This window comes from Carassius auratus, chromosome 6 (assembly GCF_003368295.1).
Source record: "Carassius auratus strain Wakin chromosome 6, ASM336829v1, whole genome shotgun sequence".
Classification (NCBI taxonomy): Eukaryota; Metazoa; Chordata; class Actinopteri; order Cypriniformes; family Cyprinidae; genus Carassius; species Carassius auratus.
This window is the reverse complement of record NC_039248.1, coordinates 19,518,732-19,536,208: the sequence shown is the minus strand read 5'-3', so window position 1 is coordinate 19,536,208 and position 17,477 is coordinate 19,518,732. Positions and strand designations below refer to the sequence as shown.

The 17,477-nt window shown below is 34.8% G+C and overlaps 1 protein-coding gene across 1 annotated transcript in view; it reads left to right on the top strand.

Annotated features, from left to right (window-relative positions):
• Positions 1 to 659: 659 nt before the first annotated feature.
• Positions 660 to 17,477, top strand: part of pde4ba (phosphodiesterase 4B, cAMP-specific a) — a 142,705-nt gene continuing 125,887 nt past the window's right edge. The window contains exon 1 of the mRNA XM_026264850.1: positions 660 to 1,046. The gene's annotated coding sequence lies outside the window, so the exon portion shown is untranslated. The remainder of the gene's footprint in view (positions 1,047 to 17,477) is intronic.

Sequence of the window (17,477 nt, the reverse complement as noted above, 5' to 3'; positions counted from 1 at the left end):
TCTGTATATTTTAGATATGTAGACATTCAAATCCATCTTCACACCACTGTGTACTATTGATTTATTTTCTTTCTTTTTTAAATATCTTTTTTTTGTTTTGTTAGTTTTCTAGGTAACAATAAGTGAACACAATAACACACTGAAATATAGCCTGTTCAGGTAAAGTCAATCGTATTCTACCCAAAAGTCTGAACCGTCTTCAAGACAAATATTTCAACGATGGGGAGTTGTCACATAATATAATATAATATAATATAATATAATATAATATAATATAATATAATATAATTTTTGGTTTTATACCTTTTGTGTCTTATAATTGTTATATCAAATGTGTGTTGAATGAACTGTATCTCTTTTCCTGAGCAATAATGGTGGAAATATTCAAGAAACAGCCAATGCTTAAATACATCCACCTGTAATATAACTGACTTTCAGAAACCATCCACCCTAAAAAAACAAAAGTGACAACTTGCCCCAATTTCCAGGCTATATGATTCATGCAGGAATCGACAAATATTCTGTTTGAACCAATGCCTGGAGACGAACATAAAATAAATGCAGTAAATTGAGCATTCATCCTCCCATCCAGTGACTTACTCACACGCATCCCACGTCTCAGTGTTTATAAGCGCTCTTGTATCGGAGATCCTCCTCTGCTTTGACAGTCACAGTGAACGCTCAGCATTAGAAACGAAAGCGCGAGTCTGCTGCGCGTGAGAACCGCCTGCATCTTGCCAAAGCGCCGTCGAAACCGAATCCCAGCATCTTTTTTAATGTAGTTGGAGAGCTCGTTTCTGCACGGACTCCGTGTACCAGTTCAGACTGACTGAGAGCTGCGGTGTTGAAGGACAGAAGCGGGTCCTATAGCGGGACAGAAGATGCTGCTGCTGCTGCTGCTTCAATGACGGCTCTGGACCACCTCATGGTTTATACACCAAAAAACACAACGGCACAACACTCGTGTTCTAGATCACGAGTTTAAAACGGGATCCTTTTGTGGCTCTTTGGTCTCCCACGTGCAAGAAAGTGGATCCGTATTTGAGGTGAGAATTCTCAGATGCTTGTTCCTGCTTTTGTTCTAACACGATTGCCTTTATTTTTGATAATAGAGTGTTCTGTTTTGATACGAGAGTGTGTGTTTGCATCTCCGGATTCTCAGTTGGGATGCTGAGGGGCTCCTAATCAGGATTGTCTGATTAAGTTGCTTTAGATCTGACACTAACGCGCGCATAATAGCGGGTTTTATTTACAACAAACACCGTATATTAAGAAAAAGTACCAGGAACGAGATTTGAGTTCTGTTTTTTTACAATTCTGTCTCCGTTTACAGAAGCGTTGGTCTTTGTAAGCGAGTGTTCGTTTGGAATCAAAAGAGTTAATTCAGAATGGAAAAGCAGGGATGACACGGGGATTTCATGTAGCCTAAAGAATACCAGTTGACAGCCGTTGTAAATGGAACAATTTTAAATCAATTTATATGTAAAATCTGTGTTTTTTTTTTGTTTTGTTTTTTTTGCCAGCCGCCAGTAGGCTAATGTGTTTTTCGAAAGTCGGGCTTCGGTGTTTTGTCTTTTAACGATCACTCGGAGCGGGTTTCCTTCGCGGGACATGGAAAACCCGGGGTGGAGCTGGAACCGGATGGTTACAGAGAAGGGAGGGAAAATCTCTGTAGACTGAAATAGAGACTGGCTTTAAATTTTTTTTGGTGGTTTGTTGATATAAAAGGGCCAAATTCTTAATTGTGCATTCTTATGCAATCTTGTGTTTTCATACTAGGCTACACCATCGAAGTTCAATTACAATATTCAAAAACACAAGTTCAAGTTTAGAGGATGCGTGAACGTAAACTACCCTAATGTGTTCTTGATTTTAAGGATGCAATGAATGCAGACTTGAGAGAATCAAACCATTAGAAATACCAGAACTCAGTGCGGGCAGATGACACAGAAGCCTGTAAACTTTAAACTTCTAGCTTTAAACTTCTCAATCCATGTTCATAAATATGTGGTGGGTTGTAAAAGTAAACATTTGTCAATTTGTTTTGTCGGCCTAATTTTAATAAAGTGATAAAGATTTTGAGAAATGCAGTTTTTAGTTCACATGGTCAGTCTGACAAAAATGTGTTCTGTGTCCTTGTGTTCGTCTGAATTCTTTCAAGGTAGCCTTCCAAGACCGATCTCCAGAAGAATGCAAGTTTGCTTTATTCAGATATGCATATTGCCTAGATGCACACCAAATAACTGACCAATTTTTGTCTGAAATGTATGTTAATCAATATAGATATATATTATTATTCACCAGTTAATTAATATACTTTTAAATTATTGAACTGTTGCATAAAAACAATTTCAAACATTTCAACACCTTCGGTGTAATTATACTTTATTATGATGAAATTATTACCAAGTAAAGTGAAAGGACACACTGTAGCTGAATGGACATTTGCTTTAGTAAATGGATTTGAATTGAAAACAACCATTAAAACATTATATGGTTGAACAGGTAAATGACTGTTATGGGAGAATCAATTTTTTCATACAAATTGCTCTAATTGTAGTGTATTGCCTTAGGAATCTTTCTGATACATCAGAAATATTTATCTGTCAAATGTAGCTTTAAATCTGTTCCGTGCACTCAATATTCAGTTGTTTGTTTTTCAGTTTGACTTAATGATCCAAGCAAAATGCTTGTTTAAAGTGCAATTATCCTTGCAAGGAAATGACGATGATGATAGTAGAAAGAAGTAAGCATTTGTTAAAGCCTGTTTTGCTTGCTTTAAGTCTTCATTGCTCGGCCAACAACAGCAGACTGAAGTGCTGTTAGCTGGCAAGGCAGTGAGCCCTGGGAAATACTACCATCCATATCCACATAACAACATTATATTTCCATCTTTGTTTTCTCTGTAGTAAATTGGTGTGTGTGTGTGTGTTTTAATATGACCACATTAGACTGTTTGTGTCTTGAATAATTTTAGCTTCCCCCTTCTGTCCTGTCACATTTATTTCACACATTATCTGCACTATGTATTGTTTTCAATATACTGTATATCACTTTCCGACACAACTAATAAGAAAATCTGTTTTGCTGACCTATAAAATATTTACATATCTTCTGCCTAAACATTATTAAAAAAAGCCATTCGGTTCAGCAGTATTAAGATAATTTCTCAAATAGAATTGTAGAAATGGCAAACACATTTGATACATTCTTATCATGGCATCTCTATGGTGTTCCACAAGGAGTTGTTATGGGTTCAATTTTGTTCTCATTGTAGTTTTTTAACCAGCTAATTTATAAAATTTAAGTTCCTTCAGTAGTTATTCTAGATGAAATAATTCCAATTTCCTTGTAATTATTATCACTCTTCACATAAGAGCCCAGATACTCCTTAATAATATTACACATATAATTTCTAGGCCCTAATCATCGCAATCTTAGTAAATTACATTTTGAACATATTCAATATATATATATATATATATATATATATATATATATATATATATATATATATATATATATATTTAATGTCTCTTAATATGCACATGGCTCTAAAGATTTTGAAAAGGTTACTACTACGTTATATTATGATGGAATAGACCACTGATGCAAAAATTAAAGAGCTTACAAAGGTCCTAAAGAATGAGTGTATATGAGAGAGATTATATGTGATTTAGTTTGCCCTCATAATGCCACTTGGCTTTTCTCCTATATTCTGAGGCTTTCCTCATCATTCCTTGCCCTGTTGAGACAATCATGTTTGCTTCCATCATCTCATGGACAATCAATCAGACCTTACTTGAACAGATGGACCCTCAGTGACACAGGATAAAGGGTTTGCCTGATGAATTTCATACCCGAATAACACATTCACTGCTTGGCTTGCAGGAATGTGTGTGTTTTTATGTGTGAGTGTGGGGGGTTGCCATCCTACTCAACTGAATGTGTGTTGTGAACATGTGTGATCTATCTATGTTATGAGGTCTGTGTATTTGTAACAGGCTTGGTGAATTTGAACGTGTTGCTTTCCTAAGCAGATACAAAAGGGCTTTTCTTGTAGTTTGTACTGTGTGCAAGGATTTCTCATGTATAATTGTTGGTACAGAACCTTCACCGTACCTCATCTTTTAGACCTCAGCACATGGCAGTTGTCATCAATCTCCCTGATTGTTTGTTTACTTTGACTAATGAAAACCATAAATTTCATTACTTTGGTCCATTGTTGGAAAAATTATCTAGAATACTGAATAAACCTCCATATTCTTGAATATGAACATGAATTCATTTCTTTTTTTTTCTTTCCTTGGCAGGGAATGAAGAAGGACACAAACAATTTGACAGTTTAATGCCTCAGAGTCTTTATTTGTAAAAAAATAAATAAAACACAAATATAAAGGCAGAAAGTCTCTTGAGAGTGGCTGTAAAGGCTCACACAGAATGACCACAGTTTGCATGACAGAATGGTTGTGCTTTAGGTCCAGAGGAGCAGGGCCAGGTGGCTGTTGGTTAAGTGGATTCCCAGTTATGTTGTGCTGTTTTGGACCTCAAGGACAAGCTCTTCCTGCACTGAATTGACATGATATCCACATGATATACACCAACAGGCTGATCAGCCATATAGGCTCAATATGATTATTTATGTGTAGGTTCAGGGTCTTGTCAAGTCAGGACACCTTCTGCCACTGGGCCAGAACTGCTGCAGAGATTGAGATGGAGGGGTTTTGGCAGTAGTGACAAGGTGCAATAAGCAGCAGGTGCGTCTCATTACTCTCTGCCAGCAGCACTCACGCACCTCCTCATTGCCACCGACTCCTATTGTGAGCTTGGCCATGGGCTGATGAGAGGAGGGTCAGGATGACATTAATTATTGGGTTCGGTTCTCTGTCTGTTTGCATATGTATGAAGATGGAGATAAAGGGCGTCCTCAAATTTCCCAGAGACGAAACTTGGAATCACCAGCTTTTTCCTAGCTTTGTATTCATGCTTAAAATGGGAAAGTGATATTAGTGATGCATCTAATATAAATTGCTGTAACCTCTGGCAGTTTAAAATATTGAAAGTATGATTAAATTTAATTATGCAATTTAATTTAATTTATTAGTCTCCTTCCACTTATAGCATATCTAGTGTAGGTTTTTTTTTTTTTTTTTTTTTTTTTTTGTGTGAAATAAATTAATTACATTTAGGGGACCTGTAAAATGAATGGTTTGTGATTTTAGGAACCTAAAAGGCCATATGAATTAATTAATTAATCACTTGTATTTGCAAGATTTGATGAATTGTAAAAAAGCTAATTGTTAGTCTCATCTTGAAGATATGCAGATATTTTTTATATTAAAAATCAAAATCAAACAGAACCCATAATAATTACTTACTGTCTACATTCATTTTCTGATATAGTCCACACTTGAGCCACTTCTGACAACAGAAGAAATGTAAGGGTAAGGAACATTTGCTTTGACACGTCTGGTTTAAACGGCATAATTAATATGCCCCATGAACAAATAATTTCATAAAATTCAAAGTCATATCAGAGGATTATATGTTTAGATCTGGCAGCAGTTACATCGCTTGCAAATCATAAGTAAAGGATTTCATAGAGTTTTTATGTCAGTGACAGTTTTGAAATAGCATTCCTATGCATTTATGTTAACCATTCAAAACAGTGGCTGTTTACTGACAGGTCTTAAAATTGATATTTTCAGACTTTGTGAATATATTCCTATATAAACTTCATTATCATTTAAAGCGAACCTCAAGGGACATATTAAAGTAATAAAAGAAATCTATAAAACCCTTTTAATGAGGCAATTATGCTCTGCTGTTTCTGAAAACACTCACAGATGAGGCCTCAATATCACCATAGGCTTATCAGATATGCAATTTTTTTTGTTTTCATGTTCTTAATAGTCTTCTTTTTCTTTTCTTTTTTTCCTTGACCATGAGGTCAAAAGTTATGAAACGTTCTGTTATTGCTGCAGTACAGGTTTTACATTTGACCCCAACTGTACTGAATATAAAATGTATTTGTTCTATTGAAGATTTTCAGAATATATCCATGTTCATCGTCTTGATCTGCTAAACTGATCCATAGAAGAAATTGAAAGGATAAACAATGATAAACATATTACAAAATTAATGTTTCTATCAAAGATTTCTCATTCAGACATATTTAGATTGCAAATGAAATCAAGTAAAACAGCCTGGGAGGAAAAGCACATGAACTGCTGATGTTGTGCAAAGTTGCATGGTTGTTGCTTTTAGAGCAAGTGTTGTGTCTTTTGCACAAAACCTTGGGAACACAGCGCGTATTAGCCAGGAGAGGTTTGTCAGCACTGGCCCTGGTCCACACTGTCTGTGGTTTTATGAAACACAGTTCAATAAATCTATAATAGTAACAAAGGCTGAGTTTTATTCACTTTGATGAGATAAGTAGATGCATTTTGTCAACTGCGAATTTGCCTATGTTTGAGTGGCATTTTCATTTGTCTACTCTAGACAGAATGATTGGATCATTCTTCACGTCAAGATTAATCTATTTTATTTGCCTACTGGAGGTCTTATGCAATCCTATCTTTTGGGCAATATGCAGCTCATTTAATATTTAGTTTTGGCAGGTAATGTTATAAATGCAGAAATTTATAGCTCAGTAGTGATTGGAGATGATTGCAAATGGAATTGTAGGATCTAGTGTATTTTTTTATGGTCAATGTGAATGTGTTTAGTGTGTTTGCATGTACTAGCAAGTTAGTCAGGGTGGTTGGCTTTCAAATAGAGATAACCCAGATAGAGAATAAACGCATGATGCCTCTGGCTGTCACCATTCACATGATTTTAATATTTTGTTTCATGTTAATTAACCATCATAAATCACCCAAAGGCCCAAAAATTAAGGGCTAACTCAATAAAAACAATGTACTTCAATGTTAATGATTAAAGTGGCTTTTAATTGAGAGCCACTGAGCACAGTGTTTGTGTTGAATTAACATGACAGTGTATCCGATCAATTGACAGGTTTCTTTTGTAGCAGTGCAGTGCTGGCTTGACCTGATTCACCATGGCATTAACAGTGACAGTGATTTGAAAAGCTGCTGTTGAGATGATTTGTCATGATCTCAGCTTCAGACGCATGGCTGAAGTCAGATTATCCCTTTAGATTTTAATCCATGGAAGTGTTTTAACCAACGAAAAATCTGAATTTTACTGTGGTTTGGTAGCCTCTGAATTAGGACACCCATTATGCAGATTAACAATTCAAATAAATCCTAGGTTCACAGTTAGGCTTAAATCATCTTTGTTAGAAAACGCAGGAGACGCAGAGACTGGATGTGCAGAATTAAGATAAAGCTTAAGAAAATCGAATCCGTGGCCCTGAGAATATTATGAAATCAAAAAGACCAAGGTGGATGTAAAAAAACGTAAAAAATTAACCATCAAATGGCAGATTGGATTCTAAAAGGCTAACGCGCATTGGATGTCTGTAGTTAAATCAATGATGTCTTTAGGAAACTGCATGATGTAAATAGTAAACAATGTATTCCATTAAAGCTTCAGACCCTGCATGAGGACAATTAACTGAATCCAAAATCCATCCACTTAGCTTTTTAATCATAGAGAAAATGGAGGAAGGGCACATAATGTGGTGTGTAGAGGTTGTGTCATGTTTTACTCTGTGGTGAGTTATAGGCTTGTGTGTGTGTGTGTGTGTGTGTATGTGGAAACAGAGGAAACCTGTTTTTTCCACAGGGTGTCTGGAAGGAGCTAATACATCATGATGAGACTGGCCAAGCTGCTCCGTTTGATGCCAGCATGTGTGGCCTTTGTGAATTTGTCTGGTTTCATCTCTGCTATTATAACCTTTAATAGATTATTGAATAAGAAAATTGCCCTTAGATGGTTTATTGGGGAATTGTGATTATTATGGGAAACTGTGTACATATGTTATAAAAGTACCATTTCTCTCATTAGTACATAGGCTGTGGATGTCCAACAGTAGAAGTGGTAGTACAGAAAACTGTATACTAAATGAATATGTTAAAAGAAACAAACACGAACACCCTACCATTCAAATGCTTAATGGTGATAAGTCTGTTATGCACACCAAGGCTGTAGTTTTTAGATAAAATATAGTATATATTACTGTTTCATTATATTATTCTATTTTTACAATTAAAAATAAGTTGATACATTTATATCAATGGTTAAGCATGTTACAAGTAATCAAATTATTTTTCTGATGAATAGAAAGTCCAAAACAACATTATAAATGTCCTGTCATATTTGATAAATTTCATGCACCCTTGGTGAATAAAAGTACGGTAAAAAATATTACTGACCCCAAGGCTTTATCTAAAATTAGTAAAAAATAGATACATATGTGTGTATATATACAGTATATGTGTGTGTGTGTGTGTGTGTGCGTGAATATATATATATTGTATGTGACCCTGGACCACAAATCCAGTCTCAGGTCGCTGGGGTATATTTTAAGCAATAACCAAAAAAAAAAAAAAAAAAAACATTGTATGGATGAAAATTATCGATTTTTCTTTTATGCCAAAATCATTCGAATATTTAGTAAAGATCATGTTCCATTAATATATTTTGTACATTTCCTACCGTAAATATATCAAAATGTAATTTTTGTTTAGTAATATGCATAGTATAAAATGTGGCAACTATGCAGAACAACATAACCACAAACTAAATACTGTATTTAAAGCCATCCACTGAAAATTTGTAGGAAACACAGTTAGGGGCTTTGTGACTCTATTCCTTTGTGACAGCACATTTGATCTGAACGCTTGCAGAACAAGGATTTGTTACACAGACTTTCTGATTTATGAATGCACACAGTGCTGTTGGCTGTTGTGTTTTTTCCATTTCATTTAAATTTTCTAGTTGGAGTGTTTGAATGTGTGTCTGAACCGAAAGCATATGTTCCTGTGAGAGTCTGCCCAAAATCTAGCCAATGCAGGTTCTGCTGGGACAGATGTTGAATGCTCCTCTGCCAGCAATTTCACTATATCACAATGTCAAGAGCCAAGAGCTTGGCATGCTGTTCCCGGGTGTACCTAGTGTGTCATTCTGAGGTGTCTATGGAAATCGAGCCTTAGTTGTGATGAATATTTAATGTTGTTGTCAGGCAGTGGCTTTGGGTTTTCATATAGTGGTGTGGATGTTTTTTTTGTTTTTGTTTTTGGATAGAGAGACAGATCAAGAATAGGGGATCTCTTACATATTGTGTAAAATCTAGATATTTCAATCTATAATAATATAATATAATATAATATAAATTTGACATCAGTTTAATACTTGTACATAACATTTCAGCTTTATAATAGAAAAGTTAAACTTTAGTTTTATAATCATATGGTTGAAGTCAGCTTTTTCAAACAAATTTTTTTTGCAAAAAATAATTGGCAGACCCCTTGCAGTACTGTTGCAGACCCCCTGTTGAAGACGCCTGATATGATGGAACAAGAATTTCTGAGTGTTGTATTAAATTTGTTTGTTTTCATACAGTCAGATATGCCAACTTGCAGCATCTGGTGTTCACCAGTACATGAGATGAAACGTCAGTAAGTTTAATAGAAAACAGGATTAGAAAAGCACATGTGATGAAAGGGACAGAAATACTTGGAAAGATTTGAAAGAGTAGGTAGGAGGCAGTAAAATGCATGGATGGCAGACAATTCCACTTGGGAGGATTTTCAGAAAACACCTTGTAATTAGTTGCAAAGTGCAGTTTCGAAGCACCTCGTCCTTTTCCCAGTCACCGGTGACTTCAAATTGGTGGAGCAGCTGGCTCAAAGGTAATGATCTCAGAATATTTGTTGTGGAACAAGCGCTGCTCCAGGGACCTTCTGTTTGCTGTGTCTCTGCTTTTATGTTTCTCCATACACTTTCTGAGCAAATAACGAGAGAAGGTGACGGATGGAAAAGTAGAGTGGGAGGATAAGAGCGGGAAATTGGGCTGGAAACAATGGAAGCAAGTGGGAGAGATTGCATGAAATGGCCGGACAAAAAGAAAACCGCATGTGTTTTTCACAGAAATGTAAGAAGACGGTGTTATGACGGAAGTTGGGAGAGAATGAAAAAGAGAATGAAATCGCTGCCAGAAAGGTTTCCACGGTGGCGTTGAGACCCCAGAAATGGTCTCCTCTGGGATATTGTCTGGCTATTTTCTTTCCATTACACACAGTAGCAGCAGAATACCTGTCAGTGGTCTCTAACTACATTCTGTCTTCTTTTTTGTGCCATCTATGGTACATTTAGGGCTGGTCAAGATATTCACTCTAGCAATATGTATGTATGTATATATATATATATATATATATATATATATATATATATATATATATATATATATATATATATATATATATATATATATATATATATATATATATATATATATATATAGTACAGACCAAAAGTTTGGACACACCTTCTCATTCAAAGAGTTTTCTTTATTTTCACTATGAAAATTGTAGATTCACACTGAAGGCATCAAAACTATGAGTTAACACATGTGGAATTATATATGGAATTATATACATAACAAAAAAGTGTGAAACAGCTGAAAATATGTCATATTCTACAAAACAATGTCATAAAACTCTTTGAATGAGAAGGTGTGTCCAAACTTTTGGTCTGTACTGTGTATATATATAATTTGTGTTGATTTATTGCTGCTGACAAGCTAAATTTCGTGGACATTATTCTTTTCGCTAACTGACAGCAGACCACAGATAGCGTCAATAGAGCCTGACTTTTGTTTAACGCTGTATCTTCCTTTAAGATATTTTTTTTTGCCTAAATTGGAATATGTTTTCATTGTATTTATTTCAGTGTAAATCTGAGAGAAGCCATTCTGTCACACCATATGCTCATAATGATGTTGATTAAAAAAATCTGGACATTTAAATAACCGTGCCCTGTCAACCACCCACAAACACATGCCCACACGAACATGCACATAAATATATGCACACACACAGAAAAGTATTTATAATACATGTTTTTTTTAAAATATGTAATCTTACAAAGCCGACACATTGGGACACTGTACAAATTGGGAATAAAAACAGAAAGCAATGATGTGGAAGTTTCAAATTTCAATATTTTATTCAGAATACAACATAGATGACAAATCAAATTTTTAAGCTGAGAAAATGTATAATTTTAAGGGAAAAATAAGTTGATTTTAAATTTCATGGCATCAACACAGCCATATTTATCACTGTGTGCAATCAGAGTGTCATCTCCCATTCCCTTTAAGAGCGAGATGTGCTCACGCCATGGCGGATCGCTATTTACATGGCGGAATTTGTTGGCGGAAAAGCTGAACGCTTCTCAAGCGAAGAACCGATCTGCTCGTACAAGCAGATCATCTACAGGACAAGCAGGAATCCACCAAAGCTCTGTGCAATGATTCCTTATATGTACATTTAACTTTTCCGGCCTCTTATTGCTACCTGTCCCAACTTTTTTGGAATGTGTAGCTCTCATGAAATCCAAAATGAGCCAATATTTGGCATGACATTTCAAAATGTCTCACTTGCATCAATTGATATGTTATCTATATTCTATTGTGAATAAAATAGAAGTTTGAGATTTGTAAATTATTCCATTCCTTTTTTACTCAGAGTTTGTACAGTGTCCCAGCTTTTTTGGAATCGGGTTTGTAGTTGTGGATGAGGTGGTGCTGGTCTTTTTGGAATGAGTTTATGACAGCAGCCATAATTCTTCTATTCAGCTTGGCAGCGTAGTTCCATCTCAACTCGTGAAAGCTGACTAAAGCTTTGTCCTTCAGCCTTCCCTTCAGCTGCGTCCGCTGTACATTTAAATGAAAATGCAACTATAGAATGGAAGCAAGATATAGAGAAGGCAAACTCTTTAAATAGATCCTTTTTTTAAGGAACACTTGTATTGCCAAGTTAACATTTTTAGCTAAATTGACTAAAACAAACATACCTCACAACACAATGAACTTGATGACTTAAAGACTATTGTAATGATAACTCAGGCTATATATTTTTCTTTCTTTTTTAAAAATGTTTTTCAGGCAGCAAGTATTTTCTAGTGTTCGGAATGTTATGAGCAATTTTTGCACAATTATTTTTCAATGTTCGTTTGACCTTTCATCTGCCTCAGCTAATATATGCACAAATAGCTTCTAATGACAGATGTAGTACGCAGAGAAACTATGATTCAGAAATGCAATTAAATACAGCCCTAAAGGCATTGCATGCATGACTAGATGTCAATAAACAAGTTGGTGTCATTTTGGGGCAGGGGCTACATCAGCTTTGCACGTACTGTAAGTTTAGCCTCTGGATGTTTAATTTGAGAGTGATCTGGTATAGATATAGATTAATGCCTGGTTTTTAAGTAAGAAATCTGAACTTCAGATTTTTGGCACTTTTCAGTGGGAGGCATATTCATGTTTAAATGTGACCCTGGACCACAAAACTAGTCTTAGGTTGCTGGGGTATGTTTTTAGCAATAGCCAAAAAAACATTGTATAGGTCAAAATTATAGAATTATAGATTCAAAACTAATTATGATATAAAGTAAAGTTCATGTTCCATGAAGATATTTTGTAAATTTCCTACCTTAAATATATCAAAACTTATTTTTTGATTAGTAATCTGCATTGCTAAGTATTCATTTGGACAACTTCAAAGAAGTATATCGTCTGATCCTAATAAACCATGCACGAATGGAAAGATTATTTATTCAGCTTTCATGTGATGTCTAAATCACAATCACGATTAACACTTAAAACTGGTTTTGTGGTCCAGGCTCACAAATATATTTAACAGTGCATGCTAATTTCTTCATCATTAACCCTCGGAGACCAAGTTGTGTAGTGAATAAATATTATTTTTAAATAAATAATTTAATATAAAGAAATAAAAACAGCTCACACACATTAAATGTATCACATCAACACTTTTGGGAGGATTATATTTACGATTTCTATTGCCCACACAATGTGGTCACTGCCAAGTGATGGTCAATGGCAGTGGTCACTGTTATGAATCAAATTTATGTTTAAAAATATATGTGTTTGAGTTTTATTTGATTGAAATGCATATTGAAACTAAATAAAATTATTAATTTAGAGACTAAAGACTATACAGAGACGGTGCTCTGGAAAGGCTCTTTATAAAGGTCATAACAACTGCCACTCTAAATATGTTTTTTAGGTTTTATACCATAGGTCAGTGAAGTGTGGAAATGTCCAAAGATCAGGAAACCCTAGAGAGTGTCGGAGGCTCGGTGTGAGTTGAACTCACTGAACTTTCGGCATTTTAGCTCACTGAGAGGACCATTAGAAAGGTCAAAACATCTGCTGTGGGCCTTTGTCTAAACATGCATTTTAAGTGTACTTTACAGTGGGGTCAGGAATATTTCAATGTTATAAACATATACAAATTTAAGCCTCTTAGCTTGCTAGGAAATACTTTTAAGAATAAGAAAGCAATTGTACTTGCATATTTTAGAAAAAATATCAACACAGATTTAAGATTTAAGAATTCAATGTATTTACTCCTCAATTATAACATTTTGGTCTCTAAGGGTTAAATGTCATAAAAGATGTGTGATTGTGCTTACGATTTGCTCACAATGTCTGCCTGTGCCTCACTCGGATATAACTAGATGTTTAGATGAAAATTGAACTCATTCAGTCATCACTTCTGCTAAACTGTTTCTGGATGGCTTTTCATGTCAGTGTTTGCGGTCTAAAACTGACTAGACATTTGAATGGTCTTTAAGGTGCATCGCAGAACCTGACCTGATTCATGTTTGACTGCATTCAACAGAACATGTTGCATTCGTGCTTGAATAATTTATGCTATCAACAGTTGAATGCTGTAAGTTGAATAGACTGAAAAGAAGCACATTCACAGTGTTTTCCTTTTCAGTATTCATTATGAATGCCATGCTTCACAGCTTCCAATTAATAGATACACATGGCAAGTCTTTCGTCATTTTAAAGCAAAAAAAATTAAATAAAAAAGAGTAAAGCAGACACACAAATACAGGAACAGTAAAGTCAGATTTGTGCATAAAACTACAAGATTTCTTAGAAAAAGAATAATAATATAACTTGTTTTTATTTTTTCTCATATCACCTACAATACACAGTTAGAGGCTCAGTTCTGTTGACCCTCCTTCTTGTGCAGGGTTACAGTGAAACAAATAAGTAAAGTGTCAAATATTCAGCCCTTCAACGATATTTAATGTTTAATAATAATGTTATGTTAATAATGTAATAATGTATAATGTAATATTAATATTTAATGTCTTCTCTATTATGAGCCACAAATTGGAGGTTAGTATGTAGAATAATAACAAAGAGGTGAGTAACTGCCTAGCTAACCTGCATACTCAGTGTAGTCTGAGTATGGAGAAAAGGCAGCTGAACAGAATTTTTTTTTTTTTGGGTAATAGAATGAGGGAATTTGGTTAAGGAAGTAAGTATATAACATTAACAAGTCACCGTATGGTATATCAGATCTCAAAAGGAAATAACTAACTGTGCCTTTAAATACTCACATATAATACTACCAAAATATCATGATCCTAACCTTTATCTCCATTCCAAAATCTCCCCTGGCCAGACAGTGATTCATCTTTTCTGAATCGCCTTGAGGTCAAAGACTGCAGTGTACACTATTTCTTAGTTTTTTTTTTGCTATAAATAGGCCTCATAAACACTAATTATTTTTTGCTGGAGAAATCATAAAATTTCAATAGGAATTTTCACATTAGTGAATTTTGCATGAGGACAGAAGCTATTTAAATGTGTTCAGAAATTTGGTCAGACGGATTTGCTGTGTTGACCAACAGAAAGCAGCTTGGTGTGAAAGTGACTTCTTGAGCAGTATATATATTATACTGCACTGTTGACAATATATATTGGGCATTTTTGTCTCCTAAATTTTCTGAAAATGTGACCAAACACATACATTCATTCAAACTCACAGTTTGCTTTATATTCCAAAAACATTTTGTTTAAATAGAAATACATTTTGTATAAATTAGTGATATTAATGAATAATTTTCTGAATTTTTAAAGGGATAGTTCACCCAAAAATTCTGTCATTAATCTCAGGGCATTCCAAACCTGTAAGACCTTTGTTCACCTTCGGAACACAAATTAAGACATTTTAAATGAAATCCGAGAGCTTTCTGACCCTCCATAAAAAGCTATAGAACTACCTCATTCAAGGCCAACAAAGGTAGTAAGGACATCCTTAAACCGTCCATGTGACATCAGTTGTTCAACTGTAATGTTATGAAGCTATGAGAATACTTTTTGTGCACAAAGGAATCACAAATTATGACTTTATTCAACAACAAAGTATTGTGATACCCTTTTGAATGCACATCAAAAACTGGCATGAGAAGAATTGTTGAATAAAGTTGCTTTTTTTTAGTTTTCTTTGCTCACAAAAAGTATTATCATAGCTTCGTAACATTACCGTTGATCCACAGATGTGACATGGACTACTTTAATGATGTCCTTGTCCTTGTCTTGACCTTGAATGCTGTAGTTCTGTTGCTGTTTATGGAGGGTCAGAAAGCTCCCGGATTTCATCAAAAATATCTTAATTTGTTTTTTAAAAAGATGAACGAAGGTATTACAGGTTTAGAACGACATGAGGGTGAGTAATTAATGCCAGAATTTACATTTTTCTGTCAACTATTTCTTTAATTTAAATTTTTTCTTTTACATTTTGAAGTGTATTAAAACCCCAAATTATGTTGGGTTACAATATACAGTAATACTTTTGATTACTTATGCATTATTATGTCTTAATTAATGTATTTCAAAGATATAAGATTTACTTAAATACAGCATTCTGTATTTTGCTTGCAAAAAATGTAATAAAAAGCTTTTGGGCTCCAAATGGTATAGTTTTTGGCATTTGTTAGAGCCAAACAATATCAGGGTTACCAGCCAAAACTGTGGGGAAAAAGCTCAGAATAAATAGTCCTTTAACAAAAAAATAGTTTTGATTAGCAAGACAGCATGTCTAACTAATCAAAAATTACATTGCCTGAAGTGGTTAACCAATTCTTGGTACTGGTTCCCCAGAGAGCTGTACTCAGAACTCCAGTTTGGAGAAGCGGCAGAAGGGAAGAAGTGTTTGTATTCACCCATGTCCCATTTGAGAGCACAATGCCAGTGTGACTGGTGTCTAGTGGCGTGATTATGTCAGCTGGGAATCCATTGCATGCAACACATTAGATTGAACAAACAGGAATTTTTCCATGGTACCTTCATATACATTGATTCCTGTGTTGTTCTGACGTCCAGGAACTTGTTTCTGCTCCACAGAGAAAAAAGACACAGATCTACCATCACTAGCCCCGCTGGAGGCAATAATTCTCTTATTATCTTTTTAACAGATCAGATAATGACACCTTAAAAATTTGATAAGCTTTAGATACGCTCTGGAACTGCTGAGTCCTGGAGCTCTTGTTTGTGTGTTTAACAAGCTCCTGTGCAGTTTCACTGTTCTTGCTGGTGCTCTGTAATTGATGTCTGCACCTCCTCCTGTGTTCAGGTATTGAGTTCATAGACTACTGAGTGACAAAAAGTTCTGCCTTTCCAATCCCTGTCACTTGTTTTTTTTTTTTTTTTTTTTTAAGTCTACTTTTTTAATGATATGTTTTGCTCATACAACAGTGCAGCATCTGTTCCTTGCTGCTGCCTTTTTTTTTTTTTTTTTTGCTCTTTGATTTGGTGTTGGTACACCGCTCACACTGTGTGATGTAAAAGCATTCGCCACAAGTATAATTTGCAGACCTTTGAGGGATGTTATCTGGGCTCATTTAAATGGCTGACCATCAACCACACTTTAAAATCTAAGCAAGCTGCAAAGCAAAGTAGCACCTTTGACTGAAAGAGCCTTTGTAATCGGGAAGTTAAGGGACCTGGTTATCTGGATAAATTGCTTAGAGGAATGTAATGGCATTGTAAACAACTTGATAAAATAATGAGTTATTTTCACTTTCAGCAGATAATGTCTGGTTTGAGCTGTGTGATGTAGTTTTCCAAATAAATATTCTCATTTAGAAGTAAGTAGAAAATAACAGTACTGTGCAGTTGGTTTTTGCTGCGAATGAAAAAGAAAAATAGCCCAAATCATGTCATCATTATTATTTATATACTAGGCTATAATAGTTTTGTATTCATATTTTTGAAAGCATTTTTCTTTGTATTTTTAGTTGATATTCAGTTTTTATTTTCAGTTTTCATTTGTAATAAAATGTTATGTGCTTTTGTTATTTTTCTTTTTTTAAATATTATTTTATTTCAGTTTTAGGGCCATTTTCTAACAGTTTGCGCCAAACCATCTTTTGGATTGAACACATATTTTTGTGTCTGAGCATACTGAATATGCATTTGTACGAGTTTCTGTTTTGCTGAATTGCTTTCTAATGCTAAA